The sequence below is a fragment of the Anas platyrhynchos genome, chromosome 1, assembly GCF_047663525.1.
Source record: "Anas platyrhynchos isolate ZD024472 breed Pekin duck chromosome 1, IASCAAS_PekinDuck_T2T, whole genome shotgun sequence".
Classification (NCBI taxonomy): Eukaryota; Metazoa; Chordata; class Aves; order Anseriformes; family Anatidae; genus Anas; species Anas platyrhynchos.
This window is the reverse complement of record NC_092587.1, coordinates 117,639,940-117,664,269: the sequence shown is the minus strand read 5'-3', so window position 1 is coordinate 117,664,269 and position 24,330 is coordinate 117,639,940.

The window sequence follows — 24,330 nt, the reverse complement described above, 5'->3', positions numbered from 1 at the left end:
CAAGCTGGTACCTGATTGGACAGAATTGACATGGCATTATGATCAAAATCAGTCAGTGAAAAAAAAACAAGGAAGCTTAAGGCACACATTTCTCTGTATAGTTTTTGTTTTGTTTTGTTTTCCATGTTGTGCAGATATTAAAAGTTCTACCTACTTATTAGAAGTGTCAACTTTCTAACCCTATATTGCTCAATACCACTGTGAAGAAACAGAGATGCTGCCCAGAGCTTCAGGCAAAATTATTTTGGAACCTAATTTGTCAGGAAGCTTCTGTTCCGAAATGCTCCACAGAGTTGGCAGAACAACTCACACAACCAAATACAATAAATCAATAAACTCTTAGAGCTGATTTTAAATGAAAACTGTTAACATTTTAGAAAAACAAAGGGATATGAGGTACTAAAAAGGTGTAGTGGAAAAAAAAAATAATAAAATCTAACAACACAATGCACTAAAAATTCCTGAAAGAAAAAATCAAAATAAGTTAACTTAATTTTAACAAAATATCAAAATGACAATAATTAAATTTAAAAAGTCCTGACAACTGTGAAGAATGTGAACACATAAAATATGAGGAAATATGGAACACCAACAAAGGTTTGTTTAAAAATCATGAATGTTATCACCATTGAATGAGCACATTTTATGAATATTTCTACAAATGCACATATTTGCTTTATAACTTAAAAAAAAAAAAAGTTAGACAAGTTGTCATGGTTACTGTCCCACAGATATAGCAGTCTGAATATGCAGAAGGGGAAAAAAGTTAGAAATATCTTCCTACTCACCACATAATAAAAATATTGATTCTAATGGCGTAAGATCTATTTGTCTACTGCTTTTTCAAGATGTACTCTTAATGGATATTGATATTTCTCTAAGTGTTTTATTTGAGTAGTTCACTTTCCTATTCAAAGGACAAGGTACTCCTCAGAAAGATAAGGTAGTTGTTGTTGTTTTCTTCCCCAAATTAAGTTCTGCTCTGTTACCTGGAGAGGGGAGGAGGATTCTCAGGCAACATTTTTTTCTTTGCCTCACTGACGGCAGCTGTAAACAAATGAAAGGAGTTTATAATACAATATGTAAGAGTCCTAATGGGTTATTTCATCATCAGATAAAGAGGAGTTTCTCAATTAGATAGACAGCAGAATATAAAATACATTTAAATGGAATATTATATATATATATATATATATATATATATATATATATATATATTTTCACAATCTCTAGTTATGTTAGGGAAATAATTTCCACTTGTCTTCTATTGAAAAGAACCACCCAGATATTAAAAACTTGTTTTCTTATAAGGCATAGTTGATCCCAGATAAGGTACTATGTAGTTCAATGGTGTGGTCTCCTAGCATACCCAAGGTACATCTCTAACCTCATAATTCAGTTGAGTCCTTGCCTTAAAATTTTTTCGCTTAGACTTGTTCTAACGAAACAACTGCTGCATCAGCTTCTGTAGTATCTGTATAAACATAATCAGTCTGCCAATACACAAGCACTTACAATGAACACATTTAAGTACTATGATTGTCCTAGAGAGTGTCATTGACACTATGAAAACAGAGAATTAATAGTGAAAATTGCATGAAAGTGTTTCCACAACTCTTTTTTTGTGGTCATGAGGGTTTAAGCTTATATTTTACTGCACACCAGGAAACCTTCAGTGTCACCACCCCCTGAAAGAAAATTCTTTGTCCCTGGGCAAGCTAGTCCAGGTAGGCACTTGTTCTGCTACCCTTTAGAACACAATGGAATTTTCTGGAGGTGAGTTGGGTACTTTGGTTATGAGCCTAGTTTTTTAACATTTACTAGATTTGAGTTAGACAGTTGCTTTAAAATCATGCTTAACATGAGTGAGAAAAAAATGCAAGATTTTTTAATATCAAGAACAGTCATTCCAGTTTTAAATGCTTATAAAAATCACGGACTTTTACAGAAAAATCTGCTTAGATAAAACTGGAGACTAAAAACTGTTACACCAGAAAAGCTTCTTTCGCTTCTCTCACTAGTTTCCTTCTTGATGAGGTGGTAGTCAAGGACTAAGGATTCACAAACTCCTCCTCCTCCTCCATCACCTCCCCCTCCTCCTCATCTCTTTTCTCTTATGGTCAATCTTCTCTTCAGTGCCTGGCAGAAGTCCTCACTGGACACTTTATTCCAGAACCACAATATTCTGTTTTAGCAGGAACAACAACATTCCCCTTCCACAGGTACTTTGTTACAGTAGGAATTCTCTCTTGCATTTTTTTGGCTATTAACCAAACTTTGCTCTACTCTGGTTCAAAACTTTCTTTCTCTCTGTGTGAAATACTTGGTATTCTTCATTGAGAAATGTTGAATTTCACCATATATGCCAATCTGTACATTAAAAACATTCCTGATATAAGCTTGACTTTCTAGCAGTCAGGAACTTTGAAGTTACTCATCCCCCGACAATTCCTCTTTACATACTATGATAGCAAGCAATTGTATTTCTTCAGAGAGTAGTGTTTTTCTGTAACTTGCAGACTATTTGCATCAGAAGCAGTCTATAGACTCCTACTACTTCAAGCATGTCTGACAGCAGAAGACCCCATGAATTACATGCCAGCGGGCTGGATGCCATATTTAAGCAAAGCATATTTTAATCAAGCTATAGGTAGAAGATAGAATCCGGAGCCAATTGGCAGCTGCAAATAAACACAAACTGATTTATAAACAAGTATTGTTAGGACCAGAAAATAAGTATTTACAGCCTCCCATTAGTAGTTCTATTATTGAATCATAGTGGAAAACACCATGCCTGGCTGGCAGAGCCTGCCAAATCAGGTTAAAGAACAGACTGTGAAGCTTGGATTCATGATATATTGATGGTGTATCTAATTCAAGCTGTTATTTGTAATTAAAACTTAATTGTCAGAAATCATATACATTTAAAATTATTCCTTTAACCCTGTTAAGATAACACTTTTAAGGAAACTTGAAATTCAGACGTTTCTTTATTATCTTTCTTCCCTTCCCTACCACCCAGAAGTTTGAGGTGTGGTATGGATTAGAAAATATGTAATAGGTTAGAATAAATTACAATATACTTTCAAAATCTGAACTATTCTATTTAAATTTTAGTGTCAAACTGTATTTTCCTCCATGCAATTCAAATTCTATTGTTTCATTTATTTTTACTTTTCAGTGAAAAAACACCCACACTCACACAAAACTGTTCTCTGATTTTCCATTTTCTAAACACTTTAAGAACCCTCTAATGCATTAAAATAATGAGTTATGATTGTACATCTAAAACTGTTTCTCTTATGTTGATCTTAAAATGTTAAATCCTGTATTAAAAATAAAGAAGTGAACTCATATATGTTCTATAGAAATTAGTTACTTCTAGATATATATTAAAATAATATATATATATTCTAGATATATATTAAAATAAAATGGAAGAACTCTGATATTAATGTTTTCACAATTTCAAAACATTAAACATTTCTACAGTTACCGTGGTATTAGCACTTATTGGGAAGTGATTTTGATGGCAAGCTGTCTTTTCAGAGGCTGAAAAACGTGAATACGGCACAAACTGGAGAACATACTGAGAAAGTTTTAATGCATTCTTTATTGGTAATCTTAAGTAATGTGACAAAGCAGGACTAATAAAAACCTCATCCAGTGCTTCTAGTATAACTATATACATATATATATATATATATATGTATATATATGTATATGTATATATTTTTTTTCCCTAAGCACACTATTTGGGAAATAAACTACAAACATTGATTTGTTTCTACATCAAACAAACAAACAAAAAATAAAACATTATTTAGCAACTGCATCAAAACAGATCAGTACACGGGTAATCCTATACTACACTGCCTTCATCCTAGCAAACATCATCTCTGTATTTCATTTTTATGCCCCTTTTCCCATTAGTTTTCTAACACATCCATATATAAAATAAAACAACATTTGACATTTTTTAAGTCCATAAAGCAACAAATTTTCAGTAGAGAGATTTTCTCATGTTGTATTTCCAATATAAGAATTTAAATTGTAATTCTATCTTAATATTTAAAATTTAAAAAGAGATGTCTCTTCCAAATATCTGGATGTATGGCACATAGTATCTTAGCACTTATGCTCTATCCATTCTGTTTGTTTTCTAAATTTCTACATTACTTTTCAAATGCTTGATTTTTAGTTTTTTCCACCCTCCCTACAATGTGATGAAAAATTAAAATTCAAGTGGTAGTTGTCACTTGCACCTATTTTGGGTAGAAAGGTTCACTCATTCTCTGAAAGGGAATATGAAGGGGCTGATTTGTACACATTCAAGCGAACATCTGCAGTTGTTTAAATGTTACTGTCCTCTCACTTGTTGCCCTGCCCCTCAGTGCAGAGCCCCACTGACTCAATTCAAGCTGTCACAAAAGTCACCTTAAGCCATGTGACTGCGCTTTGCTGACCAGGGCTCTCTAGGGAAGGTATATCCCCAAGTGGCTACAGTAATGATTGAACTAGGACAAGCTGGGAGCTTTTGTTAGATCCTAATCTACTGCACACAGATTTTCCAGATCTAGTCTGTCAGTGGAACCCTGTCCAATATTCATATTTGAACAGCACACATGCTCAGGCTCATTCCAAGTATCTAAACAGTACAGTCTTTGGAGCAAGAGATATGAAATTTCTCTCAAATCAAGAAAGACACTGCACCGAGATCTGTAAATACTCAGTTTCCTTTTGCTACGTTCTTTATAGGAAATGAAGAGTTAGTATAGCATCCAAGGTGATTATTGTATTGTTCCTCCTGACTGAAAAATTATTCTTAATCCAGCTGATGAAAGAACAGTATAGACATGCTTAGCATGACACTGGAGAAAAAAAAAAAAGAGGTCTACTTCTCTCTGGCAACAGTATATTATAACAACAGTAATAAAACAGAAACTATGTTTTTGCTTTATTGCAGCATGCTTCCCAAGTTATTTTATAATGCAGCTTATATCTGATCTAAGATGAAACTTGTATCAGAAGACTGAGATATATATAATAAAATATAAGTGCCATGTTGTGCACATGTTATACTGTAAAACATTGTTTAAATGTTCCTGTAAGAACTACTTAGTGTTTTGCAGTCCTCAGCATGAGCAGGTGCTTCTTAATATGGTCTCTTATAAAACAGTTATGTTCTCATATAAAACAAAGACTAACCAAAACTTTTTGGACACTGCCATATTCATGAATGTAGGTCTGGAGAACTAATCTTCCATTTTATTATACAAGGATTAATTTAGATAGGAAGATTAAACATTTCAAACATGGGATAAAACCAGAATATCCAGAAAAAATGTTACCTATTTTGAAATTTTCTTTAACATGTTTTTTCTTCTATGGAAATTCAGCTTTTCCAGTTTCAATGGCTGGCTTTTTCTCCCTGTATTACTGTAGGATTTGACACCAAATATATTCAGGCTTTAGTAAACTTGGCCTGTGTTTAGACTTGCTGGCATCACTGGAAAAGCAAAGAAGTTTAAACTTAGGCATTATTAGAAATAGTTATGTGATAATAGAGTCATAAAATATCCCAAGTTGAAAAGGACTCACAAGTTGGACTCATCAAGTCCAACTTCTGTGTCTGCAGAAGACCAGCAAAAAATCAGATACTGTCTGAGAGCATTGCCCAAATGTTTCTTGAACTCCAGCAGGCTCCTCAATGTGACCTCATCCCTGAGAAGCTTGTTCCTTTGCTTCACCACCCTCTCAGTGAAGAATCATTTCATAATGTCCAGATCAAACCTGCCCTGACATAGCTTCAAGCCATTCCCTCAGGTCACCAGAGAAAAGAGATGAGCACCTGCCCCTCCACACCCCTAGTGAGGAAGCTGCAGGCTGCCATGAGGTCCCTCCTCAGTCTCCTCTTCCCTAGGCTGAACAAACCAAATGACCTCAGCCACATCTCATGCATTCTGCCCTCTAGACACATCACCATCTTTGTTACCCTCCTTTGGACACCCTCTAATAGTTTTATTCCCTTTTATACCATGATGCTCCAAACTGCACACAGTACTCGAGGTCAGGCCGCACCAGCACAGAGTGGTGTGGGACAATCACTTCCCGTGACCAGCTAGCAATGCCATGCTTGATGTACCCCAGGGTATGGTTGGCCCACCTGTCCGCCAGGGCACGCTGCTCACCCATATTCAGCTTGCTGTCGACCAAAACCCCCAGATTCCTTTCCACAGGGCTTCTCTTCAGCCTTTTGACTCCCCATTTTTTTTACATGTATCCAGGGTTCTCCTGTCCCAGGTGCAGAATGCAGCACTTGGTGTTGTTAAATTTCATACTGTTGGTGAATGCCCAGAAAGTTTTCAAGATCTCTCTGCAATGCCTCTCTGTGTATTCGATGGAAGTCAAACATTCTTCCCAGTTTAGTATCATCTAAAAACTTACTTAGTTTCAATTCTCAAGTCCAGACAATTTATAAAAATATTGAAGAGGACTGGCCCTAAAATGGAGCCCTGGGTATCCCCACTAATGACTGGTCTCTAGTCTGATATAATCCCAGTTACTGTTTTAGGTCTCTTTGGGCATGACCTGTTAGCCAATTTTTCATTGTTCATATAATGCATTCATCTATCTGTATGCTACACATTTTATCAGGAAGGATACTATGAGAGACAGTATTAAAAACTTTCCCAAGATCCATAACGATTACGTCAGCTGGCTTCTTTTAGTCAGTTATGTGAGTAATCTTATCATAAAAGGAAATTAAGTTACTTAAGCAGGGCTTTCCCTTTGTGAACATTGGCTATGACTGATGACTACTGATCTGTAGCCCTAATTTGCCAGATACCCCAGAAAAAGACTGTTGGGTAATGTATAAATTGTATAAATAAATTTCAGATCTTTTTTGGCAAGAAAATGAAGGGAAAAAAATGAAGAAATACATTCTATCTGCATTCACATTATGCTCAGTAATATGTACTCCATCGCTCCACTTTTCAGCAACAAGGATTTTTTTCAGAAGATGAGACAGAATGGCAATCCTTACTCAGTGAGAGTTAAATATAAGTAAGAACCTGATATACGACTAACTATTCTGTTCTTAATAAGTAAAATCTGAGAGCTTATCTTCTGCTGTTCTGGGGATAGTCACATTTTGAATATTTATTTTCTGGCTTCTACAGTTGCAAATGTCTGAAGAAGATCCATAATCTTCCATAAAAGTCTTCCAAAAGGACACAGTCCATTTAAGTTCACCAAATACAGCATACTGATTTGCCCATGTGCTTGTAAATATGCAAGTTAAGCACTGACAGTAAAACCTAGTCTTATCTCAGTGAATTGCATCATTAGGCAAAAATGAATAATAATAAAAAGTTACGTTGTCATAACTTCCCCATGGCTTCCATCCTGTGATGTTGAGTGAAAATCACTGAAGATGCTCAAATAATTTTCTGGCTCCATCTACACGTCTTTATAATAGAGCAGACCCTAGTCCTTAAAGCCGCACTTTAAGCCAGTGAATCTTAATATACACCTGTTGAATATGATCCTCACTGGTGGACAGTAATTGTGCTAACTCTTGTCCCCACGTGTTCTGTTTGATAAAACCGAAAGAACTCATTTCACTGAATCCGACCAGAGAAAAAAAAAAAAAAAAAAAAAAAAAAAAAAAAAAAAAAAAAAAGCTCCTTTGCTCTCTTAAGTATCCTAATCCAGCAGAAGCAAAGAGATGGGGAAGCTGGAAGTGAAATCAGTTTCTTTTAACAATTTACTGTGCTTTATTTTTCACCAGCTTGGAATGTCAATGTCCAGATGAGCAGTATGGTTTTTGAAGAAATACACCTTGCCAGCATAGGAAAGTATAATGATTTCAGTATTAACACCTGCCCAAGAATAATTTCTCTAAGCATTCAGGAGGATTTTGAGACTGAGACAACAGCTTCATTTAAAAATGATGCCAGCTGCATACCAGAAGAATAGAGGCTACAGGAAGATTTTGGAGAGAGCTTGGATTTCAACCATTGAGTTATCTTTAGCATGTATAAATTATCCACAGTGAAAATAATAAGCAAAAAGTGAGACTTTCAGTTTGATCGGCATGGCCATGTTGATTTCCAAAACACACAAAGCAACTAAAACTGTAAAGATTCATCAGTATGAATTAACCATAAATACACCTGTATATTTTATTATCACTGCTTTGCTAAATGTTCCCAAGAACATGCTGAAATCATGAAGCTAAACAGAAATCCAATACTTTCTTTGTGCTTTGTGATTTACAATGCCTGTTTTAAAAGTGGGCCTTTCAATCTGATGTACAAAGAGTAAATGCACTCCGGGAATAGTTTCCAATGGATTTCTCAAGTTTATCCATCTACTTGGAACTTTTAAAGGCAAATCATTTGACAAACATTTCCTTTCAAATGGTACTAGGAAAACATCTTTAAAAGTCATTGCATCTTTTACAAGTAAAGGAACCCGTTGTTAAGCATGCTGTCAAGCTTTAAAACAACTAACTCAGAAGCCTTAAAATATCTCAGAAGGAAAAACAGAAACTATAAACAAACAAACAAAATTTAAGACCAAGTTAAACAAATCACAATTCTGTCTTGAAGAGGCAAGATATTGTTAAATTAACAAATGTCAGACAATAATTTGTAGTAGGTAATCTCTTTCAAAATTTCACTAATGAATCCTTGTTTCTCAACTGTTATACCATGACATAGTCATAGCAAACTGCATGAAATAATTTTAAGAGGTCTTCAAGAGTCATTCAATGGAAAGCTTTGACACAGGTAAATAGATTGGTACAAAAGAATGGCCAATTCTACTCAAACCAACTAAACCAACTAAAAATGAAAACAAAAAATACCTGTGTTTCAGATACTTTTCATTCCCATCTGCTTACTTAGATTGAGAAGGTGACATTATCCTATTAACTTAAATTCTGTAAAATATATTACCAGGAGTATGCCATGAATGACATGCTATTTAGAGCTGTTAAACCGGAAAAAAAAAAAAAAAAAGAAATAGCCTTGTACTAACAGACAAAAATACAACATTTGAGATGCTGCACATAGATGAATGAGACACTGCTTCAGCCATTCTCATTCATCCACATGTATAACTGAATTTACAAGAGATACTATGAAACACATATTATGATGAAAATATTTTTCTATTTTGCCATATACTGAACACTTGTGAATTTCTATTTAACCAAAACACTTGTATGCCTTTTCACAATCAAATACTATGTAGTGTATAAAGATAGAAGTGTTCAAAAGTATTCAAGAGAAGCAAGAAAGGCAAAGTACCTTGAAAAATCAATGTGTACATATGGAGATTTGGATATAACTATTTCAAAAAATAATTTGTGTTTTAGCACTGCTGAAGAAGTAATTCTTAAAATACACATTAGAAAAGTTGCATAGACCATAGTCATAGTAACAGGAAGAGCAAGGCAAAAACAACTTAGACCTTTATGCATGGAAAGCTGAAACACCATTTTCCACTGATTGCATAGCAAAGGCAAAATTAAGTATGCAAACAATACTGTGTTGTGTTTCAAATATAGCTAGTATATAGCCATTATTAGCCATAAGAAGCACATACACCATTAATTTGGTGTATGTGTTGTGATAAATAAAATAAATAAATAAATGGAAACTTGGAAAAATAGTGATTGAATAAATAAAATAGTGAAACAGAGGGCCTCTTTTAAACATATAAATATATACATATATAACAAACATATAAATATCCACCCAAAAGAATATAAATATTTCAAGTCAAGAAAAAAATTTGTAAGAAAAGCATCCCCCTTTCACATACACATTATATGTTGAAAATTTGCTTCTTCTTTCTTTGTTTATGACCTTACATTTGAGTAATATTTAAATTTAGACTAAAACATCTTTCAGGAATCCAAATATTTTATTGTTGCTCAAAAATGAATAGGGATGCTTTTCAGTAGATTAACTCATAAATACTTTCTTAGTTGATTGTTCTAAGGTAAAACTAATTAGGAAGATTTATTGTGTAAATATGAATGATATTCAGGGACCATATTACGTCAAAACTATGTAGATGCATAAATGACATAATCATCTTCTTATTTGAAAGAAAACTTTACCCATGACTTTTCTGAAAAGAGAGCAAGAATTAATTTAATCAAAATATTATGATGGTACTGTGGTTATATTCACAACTAGATACGTAAAGGCTTGATTGATTTACTTTTTGCTTTTCAATAAAAAGCATTAGAATAAAAAGGATTAGACTGGCTAGCCTCAACAAATAGGAGTGAAAAATCACTTATTGGTATTAATATTGCTATAAAATTCACGGGCAGAATAATCAAAATTTATTATAGGTTTTATGTCTAAGTCATAAAGATACCTTCTCTATATAAATGTATACAGTTGAGTTCTCATGTTAAGAAAGCTGGCATTTTAAGTACTGTACATGTATATCATGTATATCTTTCATATGACACAACATACTTTGCAGAAAAAAGAAGAAAGAAAAAAGTATTCTATTCAATGTAGAAAGGGCATATGAACAAAAATCTTCTTTTGAATATCCCTATATTCCTCTCTGTACAATTTTAATTAAACTAATTCTAAGAACATTACAGTCAGACTCTCTAAGGTAATTAGGTGTCTAAAAATAGGTTTCTATAGGTTTCTCAAGAGAGCCTAAGAAAGTTAGGAACTTAACTTCCACCTTTGAGCTGCTGAATACCTTTAGCAATGCTCATTTACACTGTTCAGAAAGGTGTAAAAGTAGCTTACTGAAAATTGTGACAGATAAAATAAACCTTAGACAAAATTAATTTAAAATTTAAAAACATCTTTATTATCTACAGCACTAACCTATTGTGCATTTGCTGTGTATTTGAGCAAGAAAAAATTTACAAGATTAGAAGCAAGACTTACATTTTTCTTCCTGTGGAAAATAAATCATCATTCACTATACAGTAAATATACAAATAATCTATAAAACACAAAACTTATCAAAAATAATAAATTCATAGCAAGATAGTTAAATGCAGTATTTTTTAAAATAATGTGGGGTGTTAAAATATTTTCTAAAAACAGGGGAATAGAAGTAGTAATCACAGAAAAGAGTGCCTTAAATCTCTCCTGTAAGCAATTATTTATTTTTTTATTTAATTATTTTTTAAATCTCTTCAGATCTCTGCACAGGTGATTGTAATGACTGACCCACATAAAAAGGGTAGTGCTGGGTCCATATGAAGGACAAATACCTCATTAATATAACAATCCTTCTATCTCCATCTACAGCCAAAAGATGTTCAAGGCAGAATATAAGAATAGGTTAAATGAAGAGTGGCACTTCCTTTAAGTATAGAGTGTACTCTACTAAGCTATGTAGTGTTTCATAGACATAGTATCCCTGCTTGTGCTGTTCTAGGTGAATTGGGAAAAAATAATAATAATAAAAAAAATAGTTATAGCACAGGTTTTCTTCTGGTGGTAACATTGCTGACAACGTTTCAGATCTAAGGTAAGGATCAGAAAGAGAAATCATCATCATTAGTACCTGAACCCCATTAACTTCAAATTGCTTGAATTTAGGAGTGGCCTCATCAGCTGAAGACAGAGACTTTCATGCCCATTACCTTCAGGTAAAAGGAGAGTACACATAACAGTGGGTTGTAAATGTAAACTCGTGTGTTTTTTTTGTTTGTTTGTTTGATTATTTATTTATTTATTTATTTATTTTCCTGAGACCGCCAATATAGATGAATAATTTTAAATTACTTGCCAAATTCCTTTTTGGCCTACTGGTGTTGCAATACTATGTTGTTAAAATAAATATTTATGAAGGAGTTTTTAGTTTATTTTTATCTCACAGTTTATTTATGTGTGTAGATTTCTCAGTTAATGGCTAGTCTTTTGTTCACAGATTTTTTTAGGTATTTCACTTGTAATCATGTTTCTGGTTGATGTTCAACTATATTATTTTTATTTAAACAAACAAAGAAAAAAAACAGAGGAACAAATATGATAGAGAGGAGGGCAGAATGAAATAAGAACACACGGGAATAATATTGATTTGTGTAGACACCACAGACAATTGAAGCTTGTTGCACAAGTGAATGAGGTAGAGTCTGGAAAAAGAATCTCAACGAAGAGCAGCAGACAAAGACTTTGCAGACTTTGGCTGCAGACAAAGACTAAGATTTTAGAGAACAGGGAATGGCTAGTTTGAATGGAAAAATGGAAGAATACACTGTTTTCTGACAACTGTAAGAAGGAATGATGATAAGGTGTTGTGTGAACTACTCTGTTTAAATTAAATTTTCAACTAACCATGACAAGTGGAAGCACCTTTTCATCAACTTGGTCAGCATTTCATGAATTCAAGGAACACATATGCAAAGGTTTTGAAGAAAAGCTGAAAAGAGATAAGAAGGAGGGGTGCAACTTTTAAATCAAACATTTAAGGAACTTAACTGCAATTTTAGGGCAAACAGTAATACATTCAGAAAGTTACTGAAGATCGATTAAAGACAAATGGACATAGACCATAGACCTCAGAGAAGCTTACTGCATGACTCGAGAAGGGGTAAGAAAAGTATTAGGGAATTCAAAGTGGAAGAAAATGATGACTAATGCAGTAAAATTCCATGGATCCACTGCAAAATAACTAAGAAAAAAAATGTCAATTATTGCTTTACATAAGACTGAGCTCAATTACAGTTAAAGCTGGCCAGTACTGTGTGTTTTGTTGTTGTTGTTGTTGTTTTTTAATATGTTAACAATAAAAGGGTGATCAGAAAAAAAGAAAAAAGAAAAGAAAAAACACTGGGACAGTATTTGATGAACTCACATAGACAGGGGCATAGGCAGCAAATAAGAAATGTTTAATGCCGCCTTCTCCTCTGTTTTCAACATCAACTCCAGGCACCCTTAGTTGGAGGACTGTGACTGTAGTAATGATAAACTCCCAGCAAACCCCAAAATTGTGTGGGATTATAATTTTGGATTACAACTTGGGTACCTATAAATGTATGAGGCACAATGGGATTCACCCCAGAGTACTCAGAGAGCTGGCTGATGTCATTGTGAGACCTCTCTCAATTATTTTTTAATCGTCTTGGGAACCTGGAGAGGTCCCAGTTGACTAGAAGTTGGCAAACATCATTCCAAGGGGAAGAAAGAAGACTGCTAATTACAGGTCTGTCAGTCTCACTTCAGTTCCTGGTAAAATTATGGAGATTATTATGGGAGTTATTGAAAAACTCCCAATTGTCCAAGAAGGACAATGTGGTCATTGGTCATAGCCAATGAGGGTCCAGAGGGACCTGAACAGGCTTGAGAGGTGGGCCTGTGCAAATGTCACGAGGTTCAACAAGGTCAAGTGAAAGGTTCTGCACCTGGCCCTGAGCAATCCCAAGCCTAAATGTAGGCTGGTTGGAGAATGGATTGAAAGCAGCCCTGAGGAGAAGGACCTGGTGGTGTTGGCTGATGAGAAGCCCAATATGAGCCTACAGTGTGTGCTTTTGCAACCCAGAAAGCCAACTGTATCCTGGGCTGCATCAAATGCAGCATGACCAGCAGGTTAGGGAAGTGTTTCTCCCCTTCTGCTCTGCTCTCTTGACCCCCACCTGGAGTACTGTTGCAGCTCTGAGGCTTCCAGAACAAGAAGGATGTGGATGTATTAGAACAGGTCCAGAGGAGGGCCATGAAGATCATGAAAGGCTGGGGCACATCCCCTGTGAAGACAGTCTGGGAGAGTTTGGCTTGTTCTGACTGGAGAGTAGAAGGCTCCAGGGAGGCCTTCTAGTACCTAAAGGGGATCTATAGGACAGCTCTGGAGGTAGTCTTTGTCAGGGAGTGTAGTGATAGGACAAGGAGTAATGGCTTTAAACCAAAAGAGGGGAGATTTAGATTATATATAATGAAGAAATTCTTTACTCATAGAGTGGTGAGACACTGGAACAGATTCCCCAGAGAAGCTGTGGATGCCTCAGCTCTGGAAGTGTTCAAGGCAAGGTTGGATGGGGCTTTGAGAAACCTGATCATGGTGTTCCTGCTCACGGTAGGGGGATTAGAACTGGATGATCTTTAAAGGCCCTCCCAACCCAAACCATTCAATAATTCTATGATTCTAATTGACCTAGGGAAGCCAGTTGATCTGAACTTTTAGATTTCAGTAAAGTTTTCAATACCAGTTCTCACAGTATCCTTTCTGACAAAATGTGTAGCATACAGTTCAGGCCCAAAGGATTGTAGTAAATGGGGATACATCATGCTGGTGGCCAGTCACTAGTGGGATTACCCAGAGCTTCATTTTAGGGACAGGTCTCTTTAATGTTTTCATAAATGACTTGGATGTAGGACTAGAAGGTGTATTGGGTAAGTTTAAAATTGGAAGGAACTGTTGACTCCATCCAAGAGAGGCGTTGCAGAGGGATCTTGAAAACTTTCTGGGCATTCACCAACAGTATGAAATTTAACAACACCAAGTGCTGCATTCTGCACCTGGGACAGGAGAACCCTGGATACATGTAAAAAAAATGGGGAGTCAAAAGGCTGAAGAGAAGCCCTGTGGAAAGGAATCTGGGGGTTTTGGTCGACAGCAAGCTGAATATGGGTGAGCAGCGTGCCCTGGCGGACAGGTGGGCCAACCATACCCTGGGGTACATCAAGCATGGCATTGCTAGCTGGTCACGGGAAGTGATTGTCCCACACCACTCTGTGCTGGTGCGGCCTGACCTCGAGTACTGTGTGCAGTTTGGAGCACCACGGTATAAAAAGGGAATAAAACTATTTACTGTGCTTTATTTTTCACCAGCTTTGAATGTCAAGGGGCAGGTGCTCATCTCTTTTCTCTGGTGACCTGAGGGAATGGCTTGAAGCTATGTCAGGGCAGGTTTGATCTGGACATTATGAAATGATTCTTCACTGAGAGGGTGGTGAAGCAAAGGAACAAGCTTCTCAGGGATGAGGTCACATTGAGGAGCCTGCTGGAGTTCAAGAAACATTTGGGCAATGCTCTCAGACAGTATCTGATTTTTTGCTGGTCTTCTGCAGACACAGAAGTTGGACTTGATGAGTCCAACTTGTGAGTCCCTTTCAACTTGGGATATTTTATGATTTTATAATTCTATGATAATTTAGTCTTGGGTCAACTAAATATTTATTCAAGCTTCTTCAGTTACTTTATCACACAAGTATTTTCGCTCTCAGAAGAAATCTCTGAAAGATAAAACTACTATTTTTATATATTTTTTTAACACTCTTTTTTTTTTTTTTTAACTTCTGGAATCCTATTCTTGACCTTATCTGACACTTTGATATCTCAAATCAACAATATAATAACAGATAATGGTTTAATACTCGAGGAAAGGAACAGTCAAAGGTAATGTATACTTTTGTGTCCCAAGGATTTTGTAGTGAGCAAAAACATTTTGTGTTTATCACCTGAAATCCTGGCATTCACGCAGATGCTACTCATACACGAAGCAGAAGCTAGAAGATTTGTTTAATCAGCCCTCTGCTTTTAAGGAATTTTTATATTCCACATTACTCCAAAGGTAAAAATGTTGGTATTCTGACTTTGCACATTGCTTTTTTTTTGCTGACTGAACTCCTCTTAAGGAGTTCAGTTATTACAATAGGAGATGAAGCTTGGTGGATTTATACACGTGCAGCCATTCATGGTACAGTTCTTATTTCTCATGATGAGGCTATGATTGCACATGTCTTCCTTCCTTAGAGAGGAAGTGAATATTAGAATGATAAGAGAGATCTCTGCCAAAGGCAATATTGCTTACTCCTTACTACATTTGTAACCATGAAAGCCCAAATAACTGTATTCTTATCTCTCCTTTTGCTGTTAAGCACTACAGCAGATCACTTGTTTTTCTTGTCCTGAGGCTCCAACTGTTTTCATGGTTATTTCATTGCTCTGTTTCTACCTTGCTGCATGGTTTCTGCAGATGGGTACTTTTCTTGACTATACTGTCAGTGCATAATAGCCCTTGGCGCTTCCACTTTAGTGCCATTATATTTAATGGCAAAATGCTTCAAGCAGCTGCAACTTGGATGCTGTATTTTCTTATTTTCTTAGGGCCAAATGGTTTCCTGGTGAACAAAAAAATCACAGAAAATATATAAAAAAAAAGGGGGGGGGGGGGAGTGTGAATTTTCATGTCAAATGAAAGATTAAGGTATGAAAGAAAATAAATTTCTGTGTCCTGGGAACTGTATTTACCAGCCATTGTGTCACTGCAACCATAAATTTGCAAGGAGTACCTGTGAGGTTCAGCATTACCTTTAGAGCAGCTTTCCAGTCTATGTTCCAGGAAGCATTCTGACAAGAAAAACTAATCCCAAACTTCGTTCTCCATTTTGCACCACCTTTAAGACTGGAAACATGATAACATACTTAAAATAATAATAATAATAGTAATAATAGTAATAAGCAAACTTGAAAAATTTGATTAAATTAACTGTTTGTGGGGAACAAAAAAATCCACCCATGGTCTCTGAAGAAGTTAGTCCTCTTAGAAAATTGTAAGTATAGCAGTACTTTAAAGAAGGTACACTTAATCTTTCTTGCCCGGTGTACCGCTCTTTAAATTGTCTTTGTATACAGCTACTCACAGACTGTTATAGGGGAGAACTGCAGATCTTAAGACTGCAGATCAAACTTCAGGACATACACAGTCAATTGTACTTTTGAGTTCCAAAGTTCCAACTAGGAATTAAAAAGCTATGAAAGTTTATCGCAGAATATTTTTGGCACATGGTCGAAAAATCTGGATGCACTCAGGAAATAGTAGAAGCACTCAGAAAATGGTAATGAAGTTGGCCCTGTAACTATGAACAAATTATCTATTGCATCTTGACAATTCCAGTTATCATAAAAAGCTAGTAAGAGATGTATATTCTCCATGTTAGCTAACTAAACATCTGTAACAGTGAAGCTGACCATATCTATTTAGATTAATGATCCACAAATTGTTCCTCAATTTGGGATATTTTAATAACATTTAATATTATCTAATTATACATACTGTCTTTAGAATATATAGAAGTGTTTTGAAAGATTCCTAATAAGTACAGATAGAGCCCTCTAAAGGAGAGTTATCTCTCTTTATCCATTTATGTTCCTTCCTATCTTATTTGGTTAAATTAACTAAAAATATGTAGTCTCTTTGTAAGATAGATTAACATCATAATATTCACCATAAACTTATAGTTCCCACATCAAAAGTCTCATATAAATGTCACTGTGAAATAAAATTCATATATAACATACAGACGTGTAAAATATAAAGGTAAAGAAAAACAATATGGGCTGTTTTCATGCTGGAAGACTCTGATCATAATAGCTAAAATGATTTTGAGCTTTCAGCTGCCTATCTTAAGACTAGGCTCACAAATTAGTGAAGTATTCAAAATCGTTATGAAAATTCTGGCCTTTACTCCTGCTTTCCCTCCGCTATATTCTTTATATTCTATAGAATTATCGCTGCTATGATTAGGAGTTCAGGGTAGAGAATCAGTCACTAATTTATATGGATATATAATACTTAAAAAATTAGGAACAGTCTTACCAAATCTAGATTATTCCTTCCATAGAAATCAAGATAAACATATAATAGAAATAGAATAAATACTGACACACTGGACCCAAAATTATTGATGAAAAGAGATTTTTTTGAGAAAAATACCTATAATCTACATGCAGAAGTCATGAAAATGAGGAAGGGAACAGAAGCAATGAACATGGAGAGCAGTTTATTCCCTTCATAGCCACTAAAATGTATTCCTCTGGACCTCTTATATAAATGCTAGATCTGTTTCGATCTTTCCAATGGGTGAAAGTCAGTAGTCTGGGATAAAGCTAAAAAGGATGAATATTGTTGTTCTGTTCTCCTCCTGATGGGGCTGTATTTTCATTGTTCTGCAATTCTCCTCTAATAAATTTGCCATGAGAAGGAAGGATCTGGGTTCATGTGATTTGCCCAGGAGAGCATGCAATGACTGGATTTTTATGAAGAATCCAAGACACATAGTTAAGATTCAGAGGTGATAAGCAGTGAATTAATTGCATTTATTGAGAGAAACAAACGAACAAACAAACAATAACATGTTCCTAGTTATGCTAAGCAGCATTCTGTATGCATAAGCATGTGATTGCCCTTGCATTCTAAAGAGTTTGGAGGAGTATGAAAGACAAGATGAGGCATTTGAAATTTTATCGAGGAAGAAAGTCTTCTAACTTGATGAAAAACGGCCCATTACAGGCCAATTCTATTCTAATACTATTGGAGTGCATTTTAAGGTTATTCTATTAGGTCCATTGAACAGATGGTTATTTTAGATTTGTATATTATTGCATTAAACTCCATTCCTGAACATGATTTTCACTTTTTCTTTAAATGTACTAACATAAAATTAACATTATTTTGTCTTTAAAACTCTCACTATGAATTCAAACACACGATTTCTTAATTTAAAATAAAAAATTAGAAGGATATACAATGTCTGTGGATTTATTTTTTTTTTTTTTTAATTCCAATGGAAATTGTTATTACATTTCACATAAAGAGAAAATAAATGAGCCATGAAGTCCTCTGTGTTTCTTTTCTCTACTGAAAATAAGACTGAGCATTACACAACTATTGCATATTGCACCCAAGTATTAACCAGTTATTGATTTTGGTGATCAGGGAAACATACTAAAATCTATTTGGGATACTAGAAATATTCAAAATTAAGGACATATATTTTGTACTGCCATACTAGATATCATCTACTCTCTCACATTTCCATAAGGAAAAAACACAAGTATTAATACTGTTCCAGATGTAAACTGTAGAAGGTTTATTTACAAAAAGCTAGTTGGGTATTCTGAGACAGTATCTCATGCATCCTGCATGTAATTTTAGAATTAGTGTATTTAGTATAAAGAGCCATAAAAAGATGTGTCCTTTTCACCTTCTCAACCATTAGTCTTATTCATCTGTCACTGGTTTCACCTCACTTAAGTCTTTCTTGTTTGCAGAAATAAAGTGACAGCCAGCAAAACTGTAGTGTACTTGTCTCCACTTGACATCTCCTCAGAGATATCCCACTAGTGAACTCTCTCTCCCACTGTTGTCTCAGCCCTGCCAACACCATTTTAAAAGTATAAGTAACATGCAACTTTAAACAATGTGTAAATTGTCTATTTTGTTAACTTTCCCAGCTTTTTATTTATCTGTGTGTAATATAATGAGCTATCACAGAAGATTTCTTTAAGAAACAGGTTATCTGTTATTCTAAGACAACATAACTCCATCTATTTAACAACATTTCCACAATTAAATACATATGTCTCCTAAGAAAGTCTTTTGCACAAAAATATTGATATAGACACTACTTTCTCACTTGTTAAAAAAACTCACATTTAAATCCTTTCTCATTTCAGCAAATGATATTAGAATCATAGAATCACAGAATATCCTGAGTTGGAAGGGACCCACAAGAACCATCGAGTTGAACTCCTAGCTCCACACAGGTCTAGCCAAAAATTCAGACCATATGACTAAGAGCACGGTCCAAATGTTCTTCCTAATATCCAGCCTGAACCTCCCCTGTTGCAGCTTGACACCATTACCTCAGGTCCTATCACTGGTGACTAAAGAGTATAGATCTGTGCCTGCCCCTCCAATCCATCTCATGAGGAAACTAGACCACAGTGAGGACTCCCCTCAGCCTCTTTTCCAGGATGAACAGGCCAAGTTTCCTCAGCCGCTCCTCATACATCTTCCCCTCTAGGCCTTTCACTGCCTTAGTAGCCCTTCTCTGGACACTCTCTAACAGTGTCATGTTCTTTTTTGTACTGTGGTGCCCAGAACTACACAAAGTACTCAAAGTGAGGCCACACAAGTGCAGAGTGGGACAATCACTTCCCTCGACTGACTAGCAATGCAGTTCTTGATGCACCCCAGGATATGGTTGGCCCTCCTGGCTGCCAGGGCACACTGCTGGCTCATGTTCAACTTGCTGTCAACCACAACCCCCAGATCCTTCTGGGGCTGCTGTCCAGCATCTCATCTCCCAGTCTGTACTTATAGCCAGGGTTGTCCTGTCCCAGGTGAAGGACCCAGCACTTGCTCTTGTTAAACTTCATGTGTTTGGTGATTGCCCAGATCTCATTTGAAAAACTCTGAACTGATTAAAACAAACAAGACAGTGCAGAAAGCATATAGTCCTGTTCTCATTTTAAGGTCTATGCAAGAAAAAAAAATAATACAAAATCTCATTATATATTGATCAAAACAAGGCCATGGAAGAAGGATCATTTAGTACAGCTTAGTGGGTACTACTGGTGGTAGGCGGACGGTTGGACTAGATGATCCGGTAGGTCCTTTCCAACCTTGTGTTTCTATGATTCAATGCTTCTATCTTCTGACTTGTTGTCTACATTTCCATGGCTAGCCAAAAGACTAGATTATATTAGAATGGAGGCAAGGAGAGAGTGGAGAAGGAAAACTGATAGAAATTTGTCCAATAACCCTCTTTTGCAAAGAATGAAATCATTGTTGTATTAAATGAACGTAACAAATGAAGTCAGAGGCAAAACTGTCACTGACTTCCACAGGCCCAGAATTTTCGATCTATGCACACAAATATAAACAGACAAATGGATATGCAACAAGATTAAAGCATTGGAAGCATATTTCCCTAGCATTGGAATCGTATTTTTGTCAGAGTTATAGAGATAACACCTCACACTTGGTACATTTAAATTTTATTTTACTTGTCCATGTCTAAAAATTTACATAGTTATTTATGGAAAGTTGTATATGCATGCCAAAGACATTTGGGTAGTCCTTAGAAGTTATCACAATCTAATCAACAGTTATAGACACAGCTTTATAATGCTCTAGGCTCATTTTGGGGCACATTCAACCTCACATGTTTCATTTTCACAAAATCCAAGCTGTTTTTGTGCTGAACCTAACACACTTCCAAGATCATCCTCTTCCCCCTCAAAAAACCTGCTATATTCCTGCTACAAAACTGTGGAAGATGTCTTTGGTTTTACATATCTGCATATTTGTGTGTGCAAAGTCATGCACAGTACTCATCATTGTTGCTGTAGGAATGATATGGAATGTATAAGGATATGTAGGGACATACAAAATATAGCTCTCTGTAACATATGTCTACACTTCAGTTAGTCTTTATAGCTTCATTTATACTCAATAAATAACAATAAAGAGGTCTAGAACGTGAACCTTAAGATTCACAGCATGGTTAACCAGCTTATGGCAGATATTTAAAATGTTTAAAATATTTAAAAATATTTAAAAGAAGAATGTGGGAAACCATTATACGTGGCTTACCATGCAGTTGAGACACTTGAGGAAAATTCACATTCATCTGAAAAATTCTAAAAATAGGTATCTTAAAAAAAAAATAATAAAAATAAAATCTTTTTTTTTTTTATTCAGGTCTTAAAAACCCTCCATGTAAGTTTTTTTTTTTTTGTTTGTTTGTTTGTTTTGTTTTGTTTTTACTTGTAAGTAAACAATTTGTAAAAGAATATTAAGTCATTTTTTTTCAGACTATTACAATACAAAATATTTACTCAACTTAAACAAACTGCTTAACTGCTTTGTTTAATCAGAAATAAGCATTTTCTGGTTTTGCACTTTGTCAGGAACATGAAAAAGAATCCTGTTGCTAAGAAAGAAGCAGAGAAAGGTTTAATGAATTCTGCATACCTTAATTAAACTTCACATTTTTACTTTTAATCATCTGAAAAAAAACTATGAAAATCTTGTGGAAATGATATTTTTTTCAGGTGTGTCCTATTATTTATGTGTCTTATTATTTATGAGGACCACTGATTACATAGGACTTGTGAAATGAATTATTTACTAAACTGGCTGTTATAGCATGCATGTGAAGCATGAAGTGGCTTATCCTTCAGATATCTTCCTGACTTATTTACTCTGTCTTAAAATTCCAGTTTAGATGATACTATTAATAATTCAGCACTGTATTTTGTCCAGTGTATTAAAAAAAAAAAAAAAAAAAAACTGTTTTCCCTAGAAAAGTCTATATTTACAAGATGTTACTTGATTTTTGTTGTTGTTGTTGTTCCAAAATTAGAAATGCACTTTGATTTTGTAACTAAACACATTCTGTCCTCACTTAAGATTTTTTCTCCTGTACATAGTTACATTTCCTCTTCATAGATAGGTTCATTCTCAGTTCAGGATTAACACTGTTGTCCTAGTAAACTAATAAATTCAATTCAAAGTTCTAACAATTACATTTTAAGTCTTCCAGACAACTGCATTTGAGAAATCATCATTCCTATCATAACAACTAAGCTCAATGAATTTGTTCCACCTTTTTACTCCAGGTTAAAATATAACTTTATGGGAGCAGGGAGCATTCTAAATACAAATCCTGTGGTTGTTGAATATTTCTCTCTGATATGGGAGGAGAGATAACATGATCGGGATGGTGTTTTTCTCATGATGAGGTTCATTCTTTGAAAGCTGGCTGTGCTGGCTCCTGCAGTTTCCCTAAATACAGGAAGCTCAGCTGCATAATTTGTGTCATTTTTGTAATGCAGAAACAGAGATTTTGAAATTTTTCTGGAGTTGCCTGGACAGTATCTGGTTTTATTGTTGTTTTGCAATAACATATTTTAGATGATTTTCTGTATAAAATACCACAACATGAAAAGGGAGGTAACAATAAAAGGACTTAAACCCGGTGTCTTGTATTCATTTATCTAATTTCTGAACTGTATTCTGAGCAGGACTGTATCTTTTTATCATAATTTAGAACAAGGGCTGGGAATATATCTTTCCCCCAAAGGAAAATATAATAAAGCTTTGCAATGAGATGATGTAACTATTATAGCAGTCCCTGTCCATCAGTCCTATCTCCTGAAATAATGCAGAAACCATCTAATTCCTACCCACCCTGAATGATTATGCTTAGAAATTTCAAGGCTTCAGAAGGAAATACAGGCTAATGGAAAACTATGTTACTAAGATCTAGGGAAAAAAAAAAAAAAAAAAAAAAAAAAAAAGCTACACTTGATTTCATAATTATTGTCTACTTAAAATCATTAACTATGTTTTGCTTATATTCCCAAATAAAGTGTGATTAATGGCAAAAGGCTCCAGGGCAGAAATTGTAATTTTTTAATTACCAGAATTCTGTAATTTGAGAACTATATTTATATTGTACCATTATTATTATTTTTAGCATCAGTGACATACAAAGGAAGACAAGGAGCAGAGGAGTAAGTCTGAGGCTTATGTGTCATTCATCTGCATGACAATGTCTCCCCCTGCTACTCCTGAATGCATCGATGCTCTCCCCAGTATATCTCTATTGCAAATATGCAGATTATTATGAATAATTTGCATATTCATATTCATAATGAACATTTTATTTTGAATACAGAGGCATTTATATATGCCAGTGATTATGAACATGTAGCTTCACTTATTATAGCAGAAGGAGACAAAGACACGCATCCTAGTAATTTTCTAGAAATCCCATAGAGATGAGATCACACCCTTAGGTATGACAAAAGCACAGACTTTTTCCTAAACAATTTCCTAGTGAACCAAATTCATGAAAAGAATGATGACGAATCAGAATAAAAGCATGCATTAAGTCTATGTCGTGCCATGCAAAATGTAACTCAGTATTTTATTTTTCTGAAACACTGAAAACATGGATGTTGCAGATAATCTGCTTACACAGGGTACCAAAATCTATATGGCAAAGCAGTCCAGAAAATATTCATTGCTGCTACCAGTAACTGTCTTTAACTGGTAATTTAACTGGTAATCTCATTTTTCTTGAAATCCATGGGAGAAACATGGAAGTTGATTTCATAATATGAGTCTCAGTCACCAATGAAACAACGTGGGTCAGAATCCATGTAACAGTAAAGCAAACAGGTTCTTCTGGTAAAGGAATCCAAACTGAAGTCATATTCTTAATATGTGTAGGTTATTAGAATCAAAAGTAAGATTTTACAACATTAATATTAGATAGATTAAACGAATTAGATAGATTAGGTAGATTTCACTATAGGCTTAAAAGACAATGGAAGGATGCCTTTGAAATCCAACACATGTATAGATCTTGTCCTACCTAGAACTCCAACCAAAAGCAGTTCTCTTTAGTTTCTCCCCACTGCAAGATCATCACTTTCTCTCTTTCCTGGTATTTCCTCTGGGAAGAGAGTAATTAGCAGTCAGGGATATGGGAATAAAATATTTTTCACATGGGCAGTTTTGGTGGGTGG